At 54.8% G+C, this 20,946-nt stretch overlaps 1 long non-coding RNA gene across 1 annotated transcript; it reads left to right on the top strand.

The window, feature by feature from the left end:
* The first annotated feature begins 10,545 nt into the window (after nucleotides 1-10,545).
* LOC115943434 (uncharacterized) lies at nucleotides 10,546-15,563 on the top strand. The gene is made up of 3 exons (XR_004078014.2): nucleotides 10,546-10,692; nucleotides 12,124-12,590; nucleotides 13,374-15,563. It is a non-coding gene; the product is annotated as an uncharacterized LOC115943434 (long non-coding RNA).
* Nucleotides 15,564-20,946: the final 5,383 nt, after the last annotated feature.

Below are 20,946 nucleotides of genomic sequence, written 5' to 3'. Positions count from 1 at the left end.
GTGCGGCCGCCGGGGCGTGCCTGCCAGAGGGTCCACCTAGGGGAACACGGCGGGCTTTAGGGAGCAGCCTGCCTGCGGCCAGGAAGGCAGAGGTTTCTTCTTGTTTTAGGGGTGCGGGGGGTGCTCACAAGACACCGAGCTGCTGCTCCCCCCCCAGGCTCCCACGCATCCAGCAACACCATTTCCTGGGAATTTCTGTTACGCCCCCCAGCAAGTTTGGAGACCTTAGAATGGGAGGAGGGGGGAGCGGAGCCCCCTTCCCTGAGCGTGCTGGCTCTCAGGGCCCAGCCCCGGAGGGACACCTTGTCCAGAGCGCGGGGGAGCGGGGGCCGGGGGCCGGAGCCCAGCTGTTCCCAATCGCCTGGCTCTCCTGACATTTGCGTCAGCAGCTCTGCCCTCTGACCTTTAATTCCTGGGAGTGGAGGGTGGAGGCAGCTTTGGTGATCAGGACTAATTATTTGCAATTCGATCCTACCAGCAGTTTATTGGGGTTTGACCTGGCTGCCTGCCCTGCTGTCCGCCTCCCACACCCCCAGGTTTATGGCCTTGGCCTCCTTCGGAAGCTGGGAAGAACAGAAGGCAGGAGCCATTCCACCTGGGTTCTTCTGGTCTCCGGCTCCTGGGAGCAGCCTGTGGGCAGTGACGCTTACAAACGTGCTTTGAGACCACCCCCCCCCACCGATAGAGGAGGTGTCCCCATGTGCACGGCCAGCTCAGCCCGGTGTCCCCTTGGGCCAGCCTCCAGCTCTGCTCTGGGCTTGCTGGGACACGTCCCAGGGTGGGTTGGCCAGGCCAGCTGCTGGCCTCCCAGCTGCCCTGTTAGTGGGTGCAGGGCTGGGAAGGGAAGGCAGTGGGGCTCCCCAGGTCCCGGGGCTCCTGTCGGTGTCCGGTATCCCTCTATATTTGTCCTTTTGGAGGGGCAAGCAGCCAGCAGGACCCATGACGTCTCCTCGGGGGCCTGGGCTATTTTGGAGCCAGCCTTGGGGGGCTGGGGGGAGGGTGGGGTGGGGTTTAAGGGAACATTTCCTCCTGGCTCCGGGTCAGAGAAGAGGCTGCGGGTGTGTGGCACAGAGAACTGGCCCAGAGGCCTTTCTCAGAATTCCCTGTGCAGCTACTCAGATGTTCCTCTGCTCAGCTTCCTGGGGATGCCGGGGCTCTGGGGCCGCACGCGGGGCTGTCTGGGCAGGAGCCCCAGCCTCCTCTCCCCCTGGGTTTTTCCAGCCGTTCAGACATCATCCCTCAATTAAAAAACAACTCCCTCCCTGCCAGGTCTCACCTAGGACCAGAGCTAGCTCGGTGGCTCCCATCTGTCCTATGTCTCAGGGCACTAACATTTCCAGAAAACAACTCAGGATCGGACATGGTCACCGGGTCTGTATGTTGCCGAGTTAAGGACATTAAAAGGAAATGTCAAAGGAAACGTCTTTTTGAACACACACACACACACACACAGGCGTGCGTGGGCGCGATCGAGCACTCACAGTATGGGTGGAAGGGCCACACTTCACATCGTGGGTCTCGCTCTGTGAAAACCTCACTACATTGTCCTTGTCTTTCTCATTTCGCCACAAGCAGATGAGAATATGACAATCCTGTCGATGGGCTCATATTGCAGGAATGACTGGTCCCTTGCAGTCCCTGCGTGGCTGGGCCCAAAGCCTGGGGCAGCAGGGGACCCCCCCCATACCCTCTCTCACTCCCACTCTCTCGTGGAGCAGTCACTTTGTGCTTTGCATCTTTCCTACCCCAGCCCCCAATATTTGCAGGCGGCTGGGCCCCGGAGACGTCAGCCCGCAGTCGCCAGGCTCCTTGGAACAGGATCTGGACAGGGGCTCCGGCCACGTCCTGGCCTGTGATCTGAGAATAGTCGCCAAAGCTCCCTCCCTGAGCTTCCATTTCTTGTTCTGTAAAATGGGTATATTGGCTCCGCATCACAAGGCTGGTGGGGATTAAGGGAGAGAGTGTGAAAGTATTTTGTGGACTATAAAGCAAGCTTTATAGGGGCCGTTATTATTACAGGGGCGGTTATTATTATTATGAGAAACCAGTAAATGGCTGAAGAAAGAGCACCCCGAGAGCTGATCTCAGCTTCTGGGCGCAAAGACAGTGCTCACGCCCACCCCCGGATCTGTGATCTTGGGGCCCCTCCAACCCCACAAAGGAGCCAAGCAAGCCTGATCCCTGTGAGTCAAGGCGGCCTGGCCTACCCCAAGGCCGGCTTGACATAGGGCCCAGCCTCTGGCCTGTGCTCAAAGGGTCTGCCCTCTGCAAAGGCTTCTGTTTACTTGTGGTGGCCCCCCTGCATGGTTATGGATGTCTGTCACCCCCTAAATTGTAGAGAAGTGTGTGGAGGGCCTCCCCAGAAAGGAGGCCCTTTGGGGAGCGATAAGGAGCATTGGGTCTGAGGACTCAGGGAAGGTCCAATACCTAAGTTTCAAGGCATCCACAAGGGAGCAGATTTGGGGGAATCCCCCTGTCCCCCATCCCGTTTCTGGGACATGGAGCAGGAAACACACCAATCATGTCCCCAGGCCAGTTCTACCACTCCCCCGAGCTGTGGGGCTTCAGACATGGCCCTTTGCCTCTGGGAGACTGTGTCTTCATCTGCAAAATAGGCATGAGTCCCTAACTCCTGGGGTTGCTGTAAGCTTATATGGGGTCTTGTGAGGGGGGCTCACTCCTCGAGAGGACCCCTGCCCCCCTTCCCCTGAGGCCCTGGCATAGCCCAGCCCCCACAAAGAGAACCAAAGTGTCCCTAGGATGAGTGAGCCTGTGGCTGGGCTGCCTCCTCCACCCCTCGTGGGGCCCCAGGCCCTGCCCCAAACTGGGGCCAGTGGAGCAGGCTTCCTCTCGCAGCCAGGCCCCAGCTCCCCACCCCCTTCCCCCCAGCTGCTTAGCAGCCAGTTGTCATGAAGTCATTGCCACCTTCCCCAGCTTGCAACCCCCCCCCTCCACCCCTGTGCTGACATCCCATTTGGCAAAGAGGTTGGAAAAGCCGCTGACTCTTTCAGACCCTGAGTTCATGGACTGGTCAGGGCCTGTCGGCCGCAGGCTAACCATGTGGGCAGAGGGGGTTTGCAGAACAAGGGAGAGGCCCCTCCAGGCTTTTATTCCCCGCCTCAAGCCAACCCCAGTCCCCAAGACACACACACACACACACACAGACACCCTCCATATATGTACCTGGACCTCGATATGTGTGCCTCAACCCCCCAACACACACACTCCACACTTGTGCACACACTACCCGCTTTCCAGTCCCACGTCAACTGTCCTACACACGCTCCAAGATACACACCGCCCCTGGGTCTATGGTTTTCTTCAGCCCCTTACCCACAAACCACGCTCCTACCCACGTGTGGCGGCAAGCAGGGCCTGCACACACACGGGCACACACGTGTGCACCCACACAGCGCTTCCTCACACGAGCACTTCCTACCAGAACCTCCTGACTTCAACCCACCCCCCGGCCCGGCCTGTGCCCCTGGGTTTCATTCCGCCAAGGGGAACACTCGCAGCCCGAGCCACACTCGGAGACCAGGACCCCAGGCATCCAGAGCCGAGATGGCTCATCCCAGCTGACCCCCTTCATTCTTATTTGTGGAAGCTGTGGCCCAGAGACGGCAAGGGGATGGTCAAGCCACACAGCCAAGTTCCTCCAAGTGTTTCCAAGTGTCTGAGAGCATAGTGGAAAAGGAAGGAAGCATCTAGACTCCTCCCTCCCTCACTGCCACCCTCCTCCAGCCCCGACTCAGTTCCTCCCTGCGCTGGGCAGAAGCAGCCCCCAGGCTGGGCCCAGTCCTCCGGCTTCCTCCGGGAAGACTGCCAGGACTGGGTGCTGGGTGAGACTTTCGCCCTCTGCCCAGGGTGAAGGTCACCTGCAGCTGCTCAGGGGAGGGCACCCACTGTTGAGGCCAAATCGGCACGGGCTTGCCATGTTAGCACTCACGTGGGCCCGTTCGCCTGGAGCAAACATTCAGCTCCGGGCTACAGTCCCACGTGCACCCTCAGCCTGGCCTTCTTGCTCCCTGCCTCAGTCTCCCTCCTCAGGACTGAAGCCCCTCAGCAGCTGCCTGGCCTGGGGCTCCAGGGACTGCCTCTGTGCCCTGGAATCAGCTCCACAAGGGTAAGGATCTCTGCCTGAAATCGCGTCTGGCACCTAGTAGGTGCTCAACAAAAATGTGTTGAACGAACGAATGGGCCCACGTGCCCCCTCCCACCGCCAGCCTCCTACGATGGCTCCTCCAAGTCATGCTCAGGGGCCCTGGCATCCAGCTGCCTCCCAGCGGCCAGGAGCTGGGGATCTGCCATGCGCGGCCGTGTCAGCTTGGACCGGTCACCTGCTCGCCAACGTTTTCAACTTGGGAAGCAATGGGACCAGAGCGGCTCTGAGCATTTTTCGCGCCTTTCCCCCAGAAGCACCCACCTCCCCCAGTTCACACTTGGCAGGTCCGCCTGAGGGAGCCGCAGGGCACAGACTCTGGTCCACATCCTGCTTCCTGCAGGGCCCTGCGGTGAGGCCCCGGCCCTGGGAGGGCTCACGGGCGTGTTAGGCCCCAGTGGGCGGCAGGAGATGCTAATCGCTGCGGATCGCTAGGCCCCAGCTGAAGGTCAGAAGGTAAGGCAACCCGTGGTTATAAATAACCAAGCCTGGCCCAGCCCCAGAGGGCAGTGCTGGACCTGTGCCCCCGCCCCCGACTGCGGCATCCCGAACCCCCTAAAGGCCCAGCCTGCAGTGTGACCTCTGGGGGCGAGGCACGAGGTCAGACGGGGCCCAGACTGGGCTTCTCTTGCCCATGAGTGGAGGAGAGGGGCAGAGCCCCTGCTCGCCCGGTCTGCAGGGGGTGGGGTGGGAGGCACTGAGGCGGAGACAGCCCCACCCCAGGGACCCGAGGGTGCCCAGAGCTTGTGGGATATGACCCAGGGACTCAGGCAGCCCGTAGCCCTGCGCTCTGACCTCCCACACCAAGCGTGTCCGCAGCCCACAGCCCTGCCTCCCAGCCCGTGGCTTGTGGCTGCTGGGGGTTGGGAGGCCCAGAGCAACCCAGCCAAGGAGGGAGAGCCTGCAGGGTCCACACTCCCAGCCCTGTTTCTAGAGCCTCAACCGTAATGGCAGGATTTACCTGGGGAATGGACCCCAGAGCCTCTGGCATTCTTGAGGCTCCGTGGAATCAGAATCCCCAGTCTGGGGCTTTCGGACACTCAGAGACTGGGGAGAAACTCTGGTGGCAGGGATGAGGGACAAGCATGCCAAAGGGACTGTGGACGCCTGCCCACTACCTCCCTCTGGACAGGAAAAAGAGGTGGGCTTAACCTGCTCCAGGATGCATGCCTTTTTTTTTTTCCTTAACTTTTTTTTTTTTTAAGATTTAATTATTAATTTGAAGAGAGAGAGAGCAAGCTCAGAAATATACAGCTGGATGAATTTGCACAAGCTGAGCATGCCCATGGACCCAGCACCCAGAAGCCCCCTCGTGACTCCCTCACTACCCCCAGAGTAACCTCTCTCCCAACTCCCAACCCCATGGCTACCTCGGCCTGCTTCTAAACTGAACTTGACTGGAGCCATACACTCTGTGGTCTTTCGTGTCTGGTTCCTTTTGCTCGATATCAGGTCGGTGAGATTCACCCACATCGAAGGCATTCGTTCTCATGACTGGTAGCTGGCCGCCGTGTGACTTATCATAATATTTTCACCCATTTTACTGTTGATGGACCTCTGGGTAGGCTCCAGTTCCTGGCTGTTATGGATAATGTCACTATGAATATTCGAGTTCCGGTCTTCTGTGAATCTCTGGACATATTTCCATTGGGTATATACTCACGAGGGGCCCAGGACATGCTTCTATCTGTTCAGCTTTGGAAGATACAGGAAGAGCTACTTTTTAACCAATGTTTTAATAAAAGAATGATTTTGCAAGATAAGTTTTTTTCACTTTAAAAAATGAGGGATGTACACAATTTTTTAAAATAGGAAAATACAGGAATGTAGAAAAGGAAAAACAATCACTCAGAGCTACTCTCTAGAGTCAATCATTCAACCAAACGGACATTTCCTAAGAGCCTCTCCTGTGTCAGACCCTGAAGGAGAGAGACCCGGGTCCTCCCTCATGGAGTGTGGGACTGGAGGCCAGGGTCAGCGGTGGTGGTGCTGAGGGACAGACCAGGGGACCTCAGCCCCTCCGCGGCTTCCACTGGCCACATCTCACCACATCTCACCCACCACAGCTGCTCCTGAGAAACCTCCAACCAGACCAGCAGGCTTGCCATGCCCTGTGGCCAGGTTGCACCCCCAGAACCTCAACATGGGAAGCAAGTGGCAATAACACAATTAGTTGTGATCACACAAGAAGAGAGGAGGACTTGCAGGGTGTTCAATGATGGGAAGGCGGCAGGTGCTGGGGCTGAGGAAAGGAAAAGGGGGGAGGGAGGCTGGAGAGGCCAAGGGGCCAGAGGCAGACACACTGGACTTTGGTCTTTATCCTGAGGACCAGGGGAGGGAGCAGGTCAGATGTACTCGTTAGCAAGACTGCTCTGGATCCCTGTGGAAACTGGCTTGTGGTGACATAAGAAAGGCCAGGGACCCGCTGAGGCCTTGAGCTGATGAGCAAGGGGATAGCAGGATGGGAGAAGAGGAGGATAAGGAGAGGTTTAGGAGGTGTCCTGGAAGGCTCTGGGGCCTGGCTGGCCCTGGGGCATGGGGGAGGAACAGGCGTTAGGAAGGTGTGAGTTTCAGCCCTACAGAAGGGGACGGGGAAGGCACAGTGACATCACAGATTTGCAGATGGTGGGATTGGCTCTGTTGAGGTTTTGGTGAGTTTCGCCACATTTAGCAGGTTCTACATAGCTCTAAGAACTTCTGAGAGCTAGGTCGGTGGCACCTGAAGAGGGTGGCCTGAGCCATAGCCATCTCTAGAAGAGGAGAGGTGGTTATTCATTTACGCAGCACCTACCTGTCTGGGGGTTGTTCCAGGTGCTGGGGATACATTGCTGGGCAAACAATTGTAGTGGGGAAGACTTAAATAAATATATATATAAAGTGGTGATAAGTCTTAAGAAAAATTAAGCTGGGTATAGGGGGTAGTGAGCGACAATGGTGGAAGGAAGTCTATTTCAGATGGGGTGATCTGGGAAGGCCTCAGAGGAGGTGCATCTGAGCTGACACCTGAAGAAAGTGAAGGAATAAAGCACTTAGATAGCTGGGGGAAATGGTCCAGGTAGAGGCCACAGCAAGTGCAAAAGCCCTGAGGCAGGTGATGCTTAGTGTGTCAGAGGGGCAACAAAGAGGCCAGTGTATGAGGACTGGAGCGAGGACGGGAAGGTGGAGGGAAGGCTGAGCAGGGCCAAGGGGAGGCCTTTCTACTTTGGGGTTGAGGGGAGAGCCTTTGAGGGTTTGTGGTAGGATGGCCTGATCTTGTTTTGTTTTAAAAGGATCACTCTGGCTGCTCTGAGAACGGACTGTAGGGCATGGGGGAGGCGCTTATAGAGGTGCAAATCAGAGAAGGTGGTGGCCTGACCAGGGTGGAGGCAGTCAAGCTGGTGGGAGGTGATCTGACTGTGTGTGTGCATCACGAGGGTGGGGCCCACAGTGTTTGCTGATGGGCCCATGTGGGTGTGAGCACAAGGGAGGAGGCACGGAGGCTGGCTGATGGTTCCCATTCCTCAGCCTGAGAAGCCCAAGATGGGCCCAGGGCTGCCAGCCCCCTTCCCCCCATCTCCCCTCTGTCCGGAGTCTCCTACCAAACCTCCCCCTCCCCTTATCTCCTACCCTCTCCCCTCACCTCTCCTCCCTTCTGCTTTTGTCCCCGCCTACCTCCATCTTCTGTTTCAGGAGTCTTGTGGCCTCATGCTGTCACCTCCCCCAGGCCAGAGAGGCTGCCCTCAAGAATATGGCCATCATTCACTCCGCAGTGCTGATGACTGTGGCCAGGGGCCCAGAGGCTGGGAGCTGAGGAAGAAGTAGACGTGGCCCCAAGTCCCACCCTAGGGGACGCCCTGCTGGAGAGAAAGCTCATTCTCCAGGGCATTTCCATGCCCTGAGCCCCAGATATGCACGGTAAATCCTGGTCTAAGCGAAGCCAAGAGTTCTTTGGGAGCTGACCAAGCACTCACCGGGATCTGGGGCCAGGTTTCTCAAAGCCTCCTCCGTCTGCTCATGGTTGAGGGCTGGCTCTTTGGGCCTATGTTCAGCTCCCAGTGAGAACATCCACACCACCCGGGCCTAAACCCATTGCCTTGAGGCCACCTGTGACAAGGGAAAAGGGCTGGGAGGACGGAGACCTGCTTCTTGCCTGGGCCTTGGGTCTCATTCCATATTTCCCACCCACCCTCTGCCCTAAACTCCAGACCAGGTGAAGGAGGGGAGTGAGTTTCAACTAACGCGTCCAAAATGTGAGCTCCTGGAACCCCTCCAAACCTGCCCCCCCCACCTCCAGTCTGCCCCAAAAATGCCTCCTTCCAGAACTGGGCAAACCTTAGGACAGTCCTCCCAGCTCTCACCCAGCAACCAATCTGTCAGAAAAGGCTGTCGCTCTGCCTTGGAATCAGCCCCCGCCTGCCTCGGTTGCTATGACCTGATCTAAGCCAACATCATCACTCCCGAGATCCTTACAATGGCATCTGCCCTCGCCCCCTTCATCCTATTCCCAGTACAGTAGCCAGTGATTTTATTAAAAAATAAGTTAGGTTATGTCCCATGTCTGTCCCCCACCCTGGTGAAGCTGGGGAAAAGCCACAGTCCTTTTTGATTGCCCCATCTGCACCCAAACATCATCCTCTGTGGTTCTAGCCACACTGACTTCTTTGTTCCTGCGCACACAGTGCTCATGCCTACCTCAGAGCCTTTGCCCTTGTGGTTCTTCTGCTTGGCGTGCTCCCTCCCTTCAATGTCTCCACGGTTTGCTCCTCACCTTCTTCAGGTTTTCACTCAAATATTACCTTCTTGGAGAAGCTTTCACTAACTACCAAATTAAAATTTACAGGACATACCTAGGGCCCAGATCTTACTTTCTCATATTCTCCAGTAAAAGGAACCAGGGATTCTTGAGAAATGGCTAATTCTAGGACTGAGGGTGGAGATACACAAGATGAGCCCGGAGCATCTTGTGGTGCCAGGAAATACAGAAATACTAAAGATAATAACAATAATAATAAATAAATAATGGAGGGGCACAGGACCCACGTGAAAGAGCTCCCAATAGCCAAAGCTAGAACAAATAAGTGATTGGATCAATTAATAAATGGGCAAGAGGTAAATCTCCCGTGCAAAAGAATTCCAAATAATTTCTGTAGATGCGTCACCCGAAATGAGGGAGCATAATTCCTGCTCCTTAAGTGTGGACTGCACACAGTGACTTCCTTCCCAAGAGGACAGCACGGAAAGGGGGAGAAACTTCGCAGCGGGGAAACCTGGTGAACACAAGGTCAACACCAGGAGCTAGAAATCTATGTATGTACCCTTGATGTGATAGATAACAAACATGGGACCTGACCTCTGCAATCCTGCTCCTGGAAACCCAGAGCCCTGGTCGATCATGAGAAAAACATAAGAATTCCTGACCGGTATGCCGCAAAACTGCCAAGGTCATCAAAAACAAGGGAAGTCTGAGAAACCGTCACGGTCAAGAGCCGTGGTCAAAGACAACTAAGTAGAATGTGTTCTCCTGGATGGACTCCTGGAACGAAAAAGAGGAAGTTAGGTAAACCAAGGAAATGTGAATAAACTACAGACGTTAGTCAATAATGATGTATTAATATGGGCTAATTAATTGTAACAAATGTACCATTATAATGTGATAGATGGTGTAAGTCAATAACAGGAGGAACCGCGCGTAGAGGGAGTGTTTGGGGAGAACTGTTTGTACTGTCTTAATTTTTCTATAAATCTAAACCTGCTCAAAAAAAAATCGATTAAAAACTATACCCCCGGGCGCCTGGGTGGCTCAGTTGGTTAAGCGACTGCCTTCGGCTCAGGTCATGATCCTGGAGTCCCTGGATCGAGTCCCACATCGGGCTCCCTGCTCGGCGGGGAGTCTGCTTCTCCCTCTGACCCTCCCCCCTCTCGTGTGCTTGCTCTCTCTCATTCTCTCTCTCTCAAATAAATAAATAAATAAATCTTTAAAAAAAAAAAACTATACACCCCCCCCCCCCGCGCCAATACCCCATATCCCTTCTTCTCGCCCCTTTCCCATTGCACTTGTCACCATTTAAAAATAGGATACATTGAACTTCGGAATTTGTTCTTATCTGTTAACTCTCTATAAGATTCCTAAGGGTTCTGTCCCTTCAGTTAGAACGCCAGCACCTAGAACAAGTCTGACAAGCAGTAGGTGTGCCAAACATATTTGCTGAATGATTAATTTCTAAAGATAGCCACTGTTAGTTTTTCCAGTTTTTTGCCTCTGCCTAAATACATTTATTATTGTTTTAAAAGAAACGCCAAGTTATAAGGTCTTGCTTATCTGCTATCCTCACTTGCTAGCTCCTGATTGCTTTTCCTGGTTATTAGTCTTTACGACAGCATTTTCTTTAGAAGGGGCTGGAGTTTGCAGGCCTGGTGGGAAGCTGAATGGTTGTGCTCCCCGAGGAGAAGGCTCCGCCGCACTGCCTTGTGGGCAGGAAGGATGGAGCGGTGCCAGGCCATCCTCCGACATCAGATCCGTGGGCACCAGATCCTGCTTGGTGGTGAAGCAGGTGCGTCAGAACCCAGGGATTAAAGAGCTTTCGAAATCCACCGGCCTGTCTGCAACCAGCCAGCGGGCCACAGGGCACATGCCCAGACCTTCTGCCGGCTCAGGAATGGTGGAGGGCGCCATCCGCACGTACATGTGGGGGACCTGGGGAGAGGGGTCCCACAGTGGGCCACGGCCTAGGCCTAAGCCTGACGGAAAGCTGAGCTCCTGGCGGGGGCGGGGCAGACCTTCTCCCTGCTGGCCGGTTTCCTGGCGGGAAGGCGGGAGCCTGGGCAGACTTCTGGGGAGCCCAGTGTGTTGGGGGAGGGGACACTGGGGTGGGGAGGGCAGGAGGCAAGGAGCAAGGGGCATCTGTCCTCTGCACCCAGAGGCCATCTGCTTTACAATCCAGCCACTCGCCCTCCTTCCTGGTAGCAATATGGAGCCACCGAGACTCTGCCAGACATATGAGTGCTAAAGATAAAAATACTCGAAGGACACATGCCTTCTGCGAACTGCTTTGCTAAATGCGCTGTTCCCTGTGAGCCACGGCGTCACTCCACCCTCCCCACCCCCAAGCTGGCCCTGTTCGCGCGCAGAAGCAGGGCCCCTGTGGCCCGAGGCACTGCTGCGCGTGTGAGGACACGAGTGTGTGCGTGCAGGCGTGTCCTCTGAACACACACCTGCCGGCACCCGGACGCGGGCGCACGCACGCCCCAGGGTGCGCACACGAGGGCGGGGCTGCTGGTGCTGTGCACACGCGTGCTTCTGTTTGCGTTTCGGGGTCTGCGGCCCGCTCGCCTTCTGGGGGACGAGCTCCCGCGGGTTAGGCTGCGCGCGAGGGCCCGTGTGCGTGGGCGCCCGCGGGTGTGCACGGCGTGGGCTCTCCTTTTCAACGTGCGGGGAGCTGTGAGTTGGTGTGTGTGAGTGCGAGTGGGTGCGCTCTCGTCAGGAGCGGTGCGTGTGTTCTTTTTTTTTTTTTTTTAAAGATTTTATTTATTTATTTGAGAGAGAGAGAATGAGAGAGAGCATGAGAGGGAGGAGGGTCAGAGGGGAAGCAGACTCCCCACCCAGCAGGGAGCCCGATGCGGGACTCCATCCCGGGACTCCAGGATCATGACCCGAGCCGAAGGCAGTCGCCCAACCAACTGAGCCACCCAGGCGCCCGGTGCGTGTGTTCTTATGGGTGCACCCGTGTGCTCTCTGTATCTGGCCCCGTGTGCGCGCTTGTGATGTGTGTGTGTCCCCCCGGGGCCCGCCAGGCATGTGCACACACGTGCTGTTGACAGGACTGCGTCTTTGAATCTCTCACAGACGAGGTGCCCTTTTTTTCACACATCCGCACACTTAATCATCCTTGTCCTAAGTGTCCCCAGCCTGTGCCCGTAAATGTCCTCTGCCCCCCATGCCTGTTCTCCTGCCGTCACTGGCTCATTGGTCTGTGGCTCTCTAGGACCACGAGAGGCTCTGGAAGGCAAGGGCTCTGGCGGGATCTATATTTGGTAAAAGCTGCGTTCAGAACACCATCATGGAGAGTCTCCGTGTGCCTGAGCGTCCTGAAGGCCCAGAGAAGTCCTGACATAAAGAAACCTGATGAAGTTAGCGCCATACAGGCTTTCCTGGAATCCTCTGGACCCTGATTTGAAATGACAACACCCTGCTGGAATCAGCGCACACGTAGGGATGGATGTCTGCAGGGCGCTGGAGAGACAGCCCGTCGTCTACAGGGGACACTTCTCCAGTAGAGCCTGAGTCCTCACCCTTGGCCCCAGGCCTCAGAGCTGGCTCTCAGGGCCTAGGATGCCAGAGAAGCAGGTGTACGTGAGACCTGGCCATCCACACCAACCTTCCAGGACAAGAAGCCACTTTCTGACTCCGGGTCTAGTGCTCTGCCTCTCAGCATTCGCCCGGCCAGCCCAGGTACGCATCCCTTCCTCAGCCCCAAGCCTTCCAGCAGCCAAGATCTCCAAGTACAGTGGTCGGGTGGGGATGGTGGGAGGGGGTAGAGAGCAGGGACTTCCAGCCAGTCCCACTCCTGATCTGACCACTGCTTCCAGAGAGTTGGGGAGAGTCCCGGAGGCTCACTGCTCTTCTCTCCCCCTCCCCCATAACATTGAAAGCAAATGATAGAATACACGAACACAGTCTCTTTGTATGATTCAAATCATACAGAAGTAAAACCCAAAAGTCTCTTTAAACCGTCCCCACCCGCCCCAGTCCTTGTCCCCACCCCAGAAGTAACCATGTTAACAGTCCCACGTATCCTCCATTTCCACGTTTATGGATTTTAAACAACACAAGTGGAACATACTCTGTATTTTTCTGTGACTCGCTTTTTACTTTTTTTTTTAAATATTTTATTTCAGAGAGAGAGAGAAAGAGAGAACAAGTATGAGCGGGGGGAGGGGCAGAGGGAGAAGCAGACTCCCTGCTCAGCAGGGAGCCAGAGGGGGGGCTCAATCCCAGGACCCAGAGATCATGACCTGAGCCGAAGGCAGCCGCTTAACGTTCTGAGCCACCCAGACACCCCTGTGACTTGCTTTTTAGAAAAATTTAACGATCTGGTCCATGTCAATACATCTTAATCTACCCCATTTTTTTTTAAATCATTTACATAGTATCCCAGAGCGTTGATGTTCTCCTCATTTACTGGATCATTCCCCACTGATAGACGTGTTCTTTCCAATTTTTTTGCTATTCCAGAATAAACAATGGTGTAATAAACAACTTTCAACAGATCTCTGGGTGAGAGCATATGCAGGAAAGATGGATTCCTACACCTGGCACACAGGAGTCAGAGCCTGAGAAGAAAAGACCAGGGAGGAGGCTGAGGTTCCGAGTAGACCCCAAGCAGCTGCGATTAAAACGTTCCCAGCGTGGGCGGGCGCCCAAGGCCCGCCCTGTTGCGCTCCCCTCCTTCCTCTCCCAGCCATCCCAGGCTCTCCCCCGCTCCTATCGGGGCGGTCCGGCCCCCACTCTCCCGCCTGCGGCCCCCGCGGCAGCAGAGCGGCCCGCGCCTCAGAGGAACCAAAAAAAGCCGGCGCGTGGTGTGCGCGCGAGCTGCGCGGGGCCCTGGCGCTGCTGTTTTTAGTGTGCCTGGAGCCCAGAATATAGACTTAATCACCCCCAGGAAACGCGGCCATAATATTTTTGGTTGCATAAGCAAACTAAATTAGAAATCTGGAGCGCGTTCAAGACCTTTAGATGCGAGCGCGGGGGACCAGGGGAGAGACAGATGGGGATTAGGCGAGCTGAGCATCAGGAGAATAATTTCCTCTTTTAATTTGGGTTCCATCGACCAGGAAAGCAGCATTAACGGCCCAGTTACGTAACCGGCGCCAGGGCCCGCTCGCATGAGCCGCCGCAGCGAGCCGGCCCGGCCCTCCGCCTCTGCACCTGCCCGCCAGCGCGGCCTCAGCCCACTCAGCCGCCCCGGGGAGGCGGGCGCTGGCGTTAGCCTGCTCCACCCGGAGTTCTCCGACAACGCCAGTGAGTCGTCCCGGGCCACCCAACTCAGAACTGGCGCTCGGGATCTGAACTCGGCGGGGCGGGGGGGGGTCTTGAAAGAGGCTCCCCAGGTCCTTGCGCAAAGACGGAGTGTCCCACAGCCCGGCTCGCTGGGGGAGCGCTGAACGCAGCCTGAGGATGCCCACTGCAGGATTGTAGGCAATGATAGGAAATTGGAACCTAGAAAATGTTTGATAGTGAGGGGAACGGGCAGGTGAACTACAGAGCATGCATACTAGGGCATATTCTAGAGCAGCACAAAAAACTGGGGTGATCTCTCCGTTCAGACGTGGACTGTCCAATACAGAATTGAGGAGAAGAGAGCAAGTTGCAGAACAACACGAGCATGAGTCTGGTTTGTGTTAAAAAACAAACTGCATATCCCCGCAAAACCCTCTCTCCGCATCTGCAATGTACATGAAAGTGACTGCCTTTTAAAAAAGGGCCAGGAGGGTGGTTAAGGGCACTGATGGGGCAGTCCCCTTCGGAGGGAGGCAGGGCATAAAAGAAGGTCAGGGGGAATTTGCATGTGACTCACACCAGAATGTAAACGTGTGTGCTTGTGTTATTTAGAAACAAACCCCCAAAGGCATGAAGGCTGGGGGTTAGCCTTGCAGATGGAAGCTGGACCTTGCCTCCAGCCAACGTTGCAGAAAGCAAGAAGGAAGGTCTGGCTGTGCCTACTGAATGTTGGAGCAGGGAGGGTCTTAGAGAGGGTGCGGCCCAACCCCTTCTGATCTGAACAGGGAAGCCAAAGCTCCGCCCGGGAGGGGCCCACACAAGCTGGCAGCTGCGGGGAGGAGGTAGGAGCCGTGGGTTGTCAGCCTGTGGTTTTGCTACCACCAATTCTCAAAAATGCTGGGGTCAGGGTGGTGCAGGAGAAGGAGGCAGGAAGGCAGGAAGGCAGGAACTAGGTATCCATGGAGTGGGATAGATGGGGAGCAATCAGATGTCCATCCATCCAACCATCCCACAAACACGTCGAGGGCTATGGTGGATATAAAGCATGTCTGCAAATTCTTCAGCACTCTTCCCGTTGGAAAGTGGGGTCTCTGTCTCTTCCCCTTGAATTGGGCTCACCTGAGTGAGCCCACAGACAGCAGTGGAAGGCTGGGTGAGAAAAGACCGTGCAGGTTTCTCCTGGCCGTGTCAGAAGGCCGGCCACTGTGCGGCTGCCATGCGGGGGAGACCCCTTGGAGCCCCTTGGAGCCCCGGGAACCACCAGCATCAGCGTGCGTACGCCATCCTGTTCATCCTGCCGAGTAGAACCTTCAGGAGATTGCAGCCCACCGCAGACCCCCAGTGAGAACTGCCTGGCTGAGCACTCTCCAGATTCCAGGTTCACAAAACCATAAGCAAAATAGAAAGAGTAATTTTAAGCCACAACGTTGTGGGGTGATTTGTTACAAAGCAGTAAGATCTGAAAAGAGGGTTATTCCACGCCAGGCACTGCACACAGAGGAGTAGAATGATGAATCAGCATGGTCTCTGCCCCCCATAAACTAACAATTTAAGGGCGAAGCAGGACACATAAGCAGATAATTATAAAATAATGTGGTAAGCGCAAGGATGGAGTCATGCACGGGTAATATGGGAGCAGAGCTGGAGTCTGTAATCTAGGCTGGGTGGGGTCTGAAAAGTTTTCCTGGAGGAGGTGATATTGAGCTGGCTTTGAAAGGGGAATAAGGGTTGTTGAGGTAAGCGATGAGGTGAGGGAGGAAAGGTGTTTCCTAGCCAGACAGTAGCAAGAGTAAGCCCCGGAGGGGAGAAATAGAACGTCAGCCAGGGGGAGCTCCTTATGAAGTCGGAGACAGGCAGGGGAGGGGAGGAGACCGGGCAGGTGGCAAGGCTTCCCCATGGTGAGTGAATGGGCACCAGGTGGCCGTTGAGTTCATCATGTTGAATGTGGTGTTAAGGGGATGTGGGATGGGCCCTGGGGCTTCCTCTTCTGCTGAACTTGTCTGGGGAGGTGTAGGTGGGAGCCAAGTGTGGTAACCAAGGGCCTGGTGATCCATGGTCAGAATTCCCAGAATGTGTCCCGACAGGTGAGCCACAAGAAAGAGTGAGGAGGAAACTACAAAGTCCAGGGACTCAGGTAGGTTCAGATCCAAGAAACATTCATTTAACACTTACTTGCACCTGGGAGTGTGTTCTACGTAGATTATTCAATTTAATCCTTAGGCCAACCATTCATTGATTCAGCAAATATTTGTTGAGCACCTACTGTATGCTAGGCCCTGGACTAGGTGCTGGGAACAAACATACTGGTGATTAAGACAAACACTGTCCCTGCCCTCGTGGAGCTTAGTGTGTAGTGTGGAGGGTATTACCTCCATTTGACAAAAGCTCAGAGAGACTAAGGAACTTGCCCCAAGTCACACAGGTGGTAAAGGGTGAAGTCACTCGTCCAGGATGCTTTAGGGCACCAGGGCATGGCAAATGGCAGAGGAGAGGGTAGGGCTGGGGCTGAAGGGCAGAGGGCAGTCTGATTCCAGGGGCCCCAGGTCTGCAGGGAGGCTGAGGAACCAGCAAGGTGACCTTGGGTTTGGTCAGAACCCCATCCTAGAGAACTTAGGCTCAATAGGATGCTAAGAGGGCAGTGGATTCCCTGTTATCAGGAGATGCATCTTGGGGCTGGAGTGGAGATTCCAGGGGATGAACAGGGCCCAGGGCACAGCTTGAGTACCCCCTCTTGATGATGATGATGGTAACCCCCCAGTATCTATTACACACGGGGCTCTGCACTAAATGCTTTCCATACTCCAGCTATTTGATCTTCCCGGCAACCCCTCACTAGCCCATTTTACGTGTGAGAACACTGAGACTCCTGGAGGTCAGGCAACCTGCCCAAGGCCACATAGCCAGGGAGGTGGCAAAGCCACAGGGATGGACCCACCTGGTCACCTCACACTGGAGCTGGCATGGGAACGGGCTGGGGACCCAGATAGCCCGGCTTGGGGGCCTGTGGGGAGACCAGGTACCAGGCCGCAGCCTGGGCCCGGCCATCCCCCTCCCCTAGGCCTCCTCCTCCTCCTCCCAGCTCGTGACTGCCGGATGTGGACTCTTCTTTCCAGCTTCTCTAAAGGAAAGGATCCAGGAGGTCACCTTACAGGTGAGGAAACTGAGGCATAGGGAGAGGGTGTTAGTTGCCTCAGGGCACCCTGCCAGTTGCTGCCGGAGCTGAGATGAAATTTTAGATCTCCTGAGTTTCAGTGTAGTCCCTGCCCTGCACCCCTCCAACCCCCTGGTTTTCCAGGCTAAGAGCAGGGCCTAACTTCACTCCCCAACACCCAGCACATGCACACGCGCGCACACACACACACACACACACACACACACTTCGTTTCCCAGGTCTCCTGTCTCTAGCTGAAGGCATCAATCCGAGTTCCCACTGGCACGTCACCTGTCCATTCACACCTGCCCACTAACAGGGTGGGTGTAAACAGCTCTCTGCAGCTAAAATCAATGAGCATCTCAGGCCAAGCAGAGCTAAGGCACCAGGAAGTGACAGGCACTGTGGCCAGCTAGCAAGTGTGTGCGTAAGCCCAGCCCCGGTGACATTGTCACATGCCCAGATGCTTGCCCAGAGGAATCAGAAAGCTTGGTTTTATGACATCTCCTAATTTAAGCACGGGTAATAGGCTCACACATTTTTTCCAGCATTAGCAAGCAGTTTACCTGGTTTCAAAGGTACAAGTATGGAAGTCAGGTTTGAATGGTACAGCTGCCCTCTGGGCCTCAGACACCTGCTGCCAGGCACGCCCCTGTTTGGGAAAAGTAAGGAGGTTGTCCATGAAATCCAAGGAAACCTCCAGACCTGAGGAACCCTAATTAGGCCTGGTGGCTTTTCCTTGTCAGTACTTTAGAATCACCTGGAGGCTTTGACAATCCTGATGCCCAGGCTGCGCCCGGACCGGTTAAATCAGAGTCCTGGGGGAGAGTCCAGACCACCAGCATTTTTAAGAGCTCCTCCCATAGGGCGCCTGGGTGGCTCAGTCGTTAAACGTCTGCCTGCGGCTCAGGTCATGATCCCAGGGTCCTGGGATCGAGTCCCACATCAGGCTCCCTGCTCGGCAGGAAGCCTGCTTCTCCCTCTCCCACTCCCCCTGCTTGTGTTCCTGCTCTCGCTATCTCTCTCTGTCAAATAAATAAATAAAATCTTTAAAAAAAAAAAAGAGCTCCTCCCATAATCCTCACGCAGAGACCAGCCACATCAGCATCATGGGGTAGCTTGTTAGAAATGCAAATTCCCAAACCCCACCCTAGAACAACTGAATCAACACCTCTGGGGTGGGGCCCAGCAGTCTGTGGTTGACCCAGCCCTCCAGGTGATACTGAGGCTCATCCTTTCCCGCCCAGGTGGTTCATGCTCGTACCTCGACACATCTGAAAACAAGCAGCTTAATAAGACACCTTCAATTTAAAGATGCTTTTTGGAAAGAAAAACAATCTTCCTCTGCTTTATTAATTCCTCAGGGTCAGAAGACACCAGAGGTTGGGCTATTCTTCCTTATTCAGCTGGAAACATTCCCCCCTCTCTGACCATCCCCTCCTTGCCGATCTGGGACCTAGCTGTCACACAGTAGATGCTCATTAAACATCAGTTTCGTTCCTTCCCTTTGCGCCTGGGAATTTCCAGAGCAGCGCCTTACATATGTCCTACTGCTGTTTTGATTTATATTGAAATTAATCACGTTGCCCAAGTGTCCTGCGTGGGGGTGGCCAGATGGCTGGGATGAGGAAACACTGGGTCTCATCCCGTCGTGGTTTGTCCTTAACCTTTGCTGATGCTGAGGGCTCTCAAGGGAAGTGAGTAGAGTGGGAGGCAGACCACACTGATGATTGTACTCCATCTCGGCAACATGACCTTCCCTTGATTCTATGACACAGGAGACTTACCAAGAGCTTTTTTGTTTTTTCTTTTGGTGGGAAAAGAAAATACAAGCACATGATGTGTATATGTCAATTGTAAAATGCGTGTGTATTTTAGAAATGTGAAAAATGTCTATTTCAGGGGCTGTGAGATAGGACTGCCCTATGAATAATGACTGGAAAGAAGCACGTGGAGATACTATAGAATGATGCCCTGGGCTACAGACTATCTTTTGGTCTTTGGGGGTCCTTGTCATGGGCATTACCGTGGGCTTTGTGTAATGGTTACAAGATAACATTTACAAAGGGAAAGAAATCCCACAAAGTCTCCTGGGGGAGATATGCCAAGACATGGTGTTTGGGAAATCTGCTATCACGTGGTCCTAGGTCTTAGGGCTCGACTTTGGTGCCTGTGTAATCTCTGCTAAGTCACTCTTGGGGCTTCGATCTGTTCACTTGCGATAAGGGATCATGATCATCTCTGCCTGGCCCGGTTCATGGTTTGTGAGGGAATCAGATGCGGGGATTATTGAAGGGAAGAGCAAGCAGAAACCCTAATCTGATTTAGTTTGGGAAGGGGGGCTGTTTGTGGGACACTCCCCTCCCCCAGATCCCAAACCAACAGCCTTGTAGCTGACCCTCTGCAAGTGTAGGACACGGCCGACAGCCTCTGCTTCCAGAGAGACCCCCACTTTATTGGCCGGCAAAAACAATGCCTTAGGTGCCAAAAATCTCAAACCCACCGGCGGCGGTGGTGACTGCAAATGCATTGTGGGGAGATAGGGCTGGTCAGCATGGGACACACAGCCCGATGTGATCCAGGGGCCGCCAAAAGGCCTGAGCTTCCCCCTGCTATGGTCTCCCCTTTGGAGGAAATCATTCCCCAAAGAGGCCCCCATGAAATGTAAAGGTGTATTTTAGGGCGCCTGGGTGGCTCAGTCGGTTAAGCGTCTGCCTTCGGCTCAGGTCATGATCCCAGGGTCCTGGGATCGAGTCCCGCATCGGGCTCCCTGCTCAGCCAGGAGCCTGCTTCTCCCTCTCCCACTCCCCCTGCTTGTGTTCCCTCTCTCGCTGTCTCTCTCTGTCAAATAAATAAATAAAATTAAAAAAAAAAAAAAGGTGTATTTTAGCAAGATCAATGCTAAAATTTAGAACATAGATTGTAGTCTGCAGATGGATCTTCTGGCCTTCCCCGGTTTTTTGTTTTGTTTTGTTTTAAGTGTTTCAATTTCCCACAAAACAGCCATAATCCTTTTCATTCCTGTGGCCACTGTTTGGGGTGTGGTGGGACTGGACGTGGCAGTTCCAGCAGGGGCTGCCTGGGCCCCAGGGCACGGGAAGACGTTTCCAGAGAGCCAGACGGCATAGCTGCTTCAGCCTCGGGCTTCCGACTGTAGCCTGTGCTGGAGAATTTGAGGAGCCGAGAAAGCTTCTCACCCAAATCATAAAGACGGGATGTTTCACAACTCGGAAGTCACGGGGAGGGGGCGGTGAGGAGGTCGGGGGGAGGGGTTCCAACCCAATAAGGGAGAGTAGCCAGCGTGTGCATTCGTGCATTGGGTCAGTGGTGCTTATTGAGTACCTACTATGTGCTGGTTCCCTCTAGGGGCCCAGGGGCCCATCATTTAGTTTCCCCAGCAGCTTATGCAAGAGGCACTATTGTTCCCATTTACAGATGAGTAAGCTGAAGTTCTAAGAGGCCAGGTTCCAGGGGCGCCTGGGTGGCTCAGTCGTTAAGCGTCTGCCTTCGGCTCAGGCCATGATCCCAGGGTCCTGGGATCAAGCCCCACATCGGGCTCCCTGCTCGGCGGGAAGCCTGCTTCTCCCTCTCCCACTCCCCCTGCTTGTGTTCCCTCTCTCGCTGTGTCTCTCTCTGTCAAATAAATAAATAAAATCT

Source organism: Leptonychotes weddellii, chromosome 15 (assembly GCF_054177405.1).
Source record: "Leptonychotes weddellii isolate Sample4059 chromosome 15, ASM5417740v2, whole genome shotgun sequence".
Taxonomy (NCBI): Eukaryota; Metazoa; Chordata; class Mammalia; order Carnivora; family Phocidae; genus Leptonychotes; species Leptonychotes weddellii.
The sequence above is the reverse complement of the archived record's forward strand: the minus strand, read 5'-3'. Positions and strand labels throughout refer to the sequence as shown.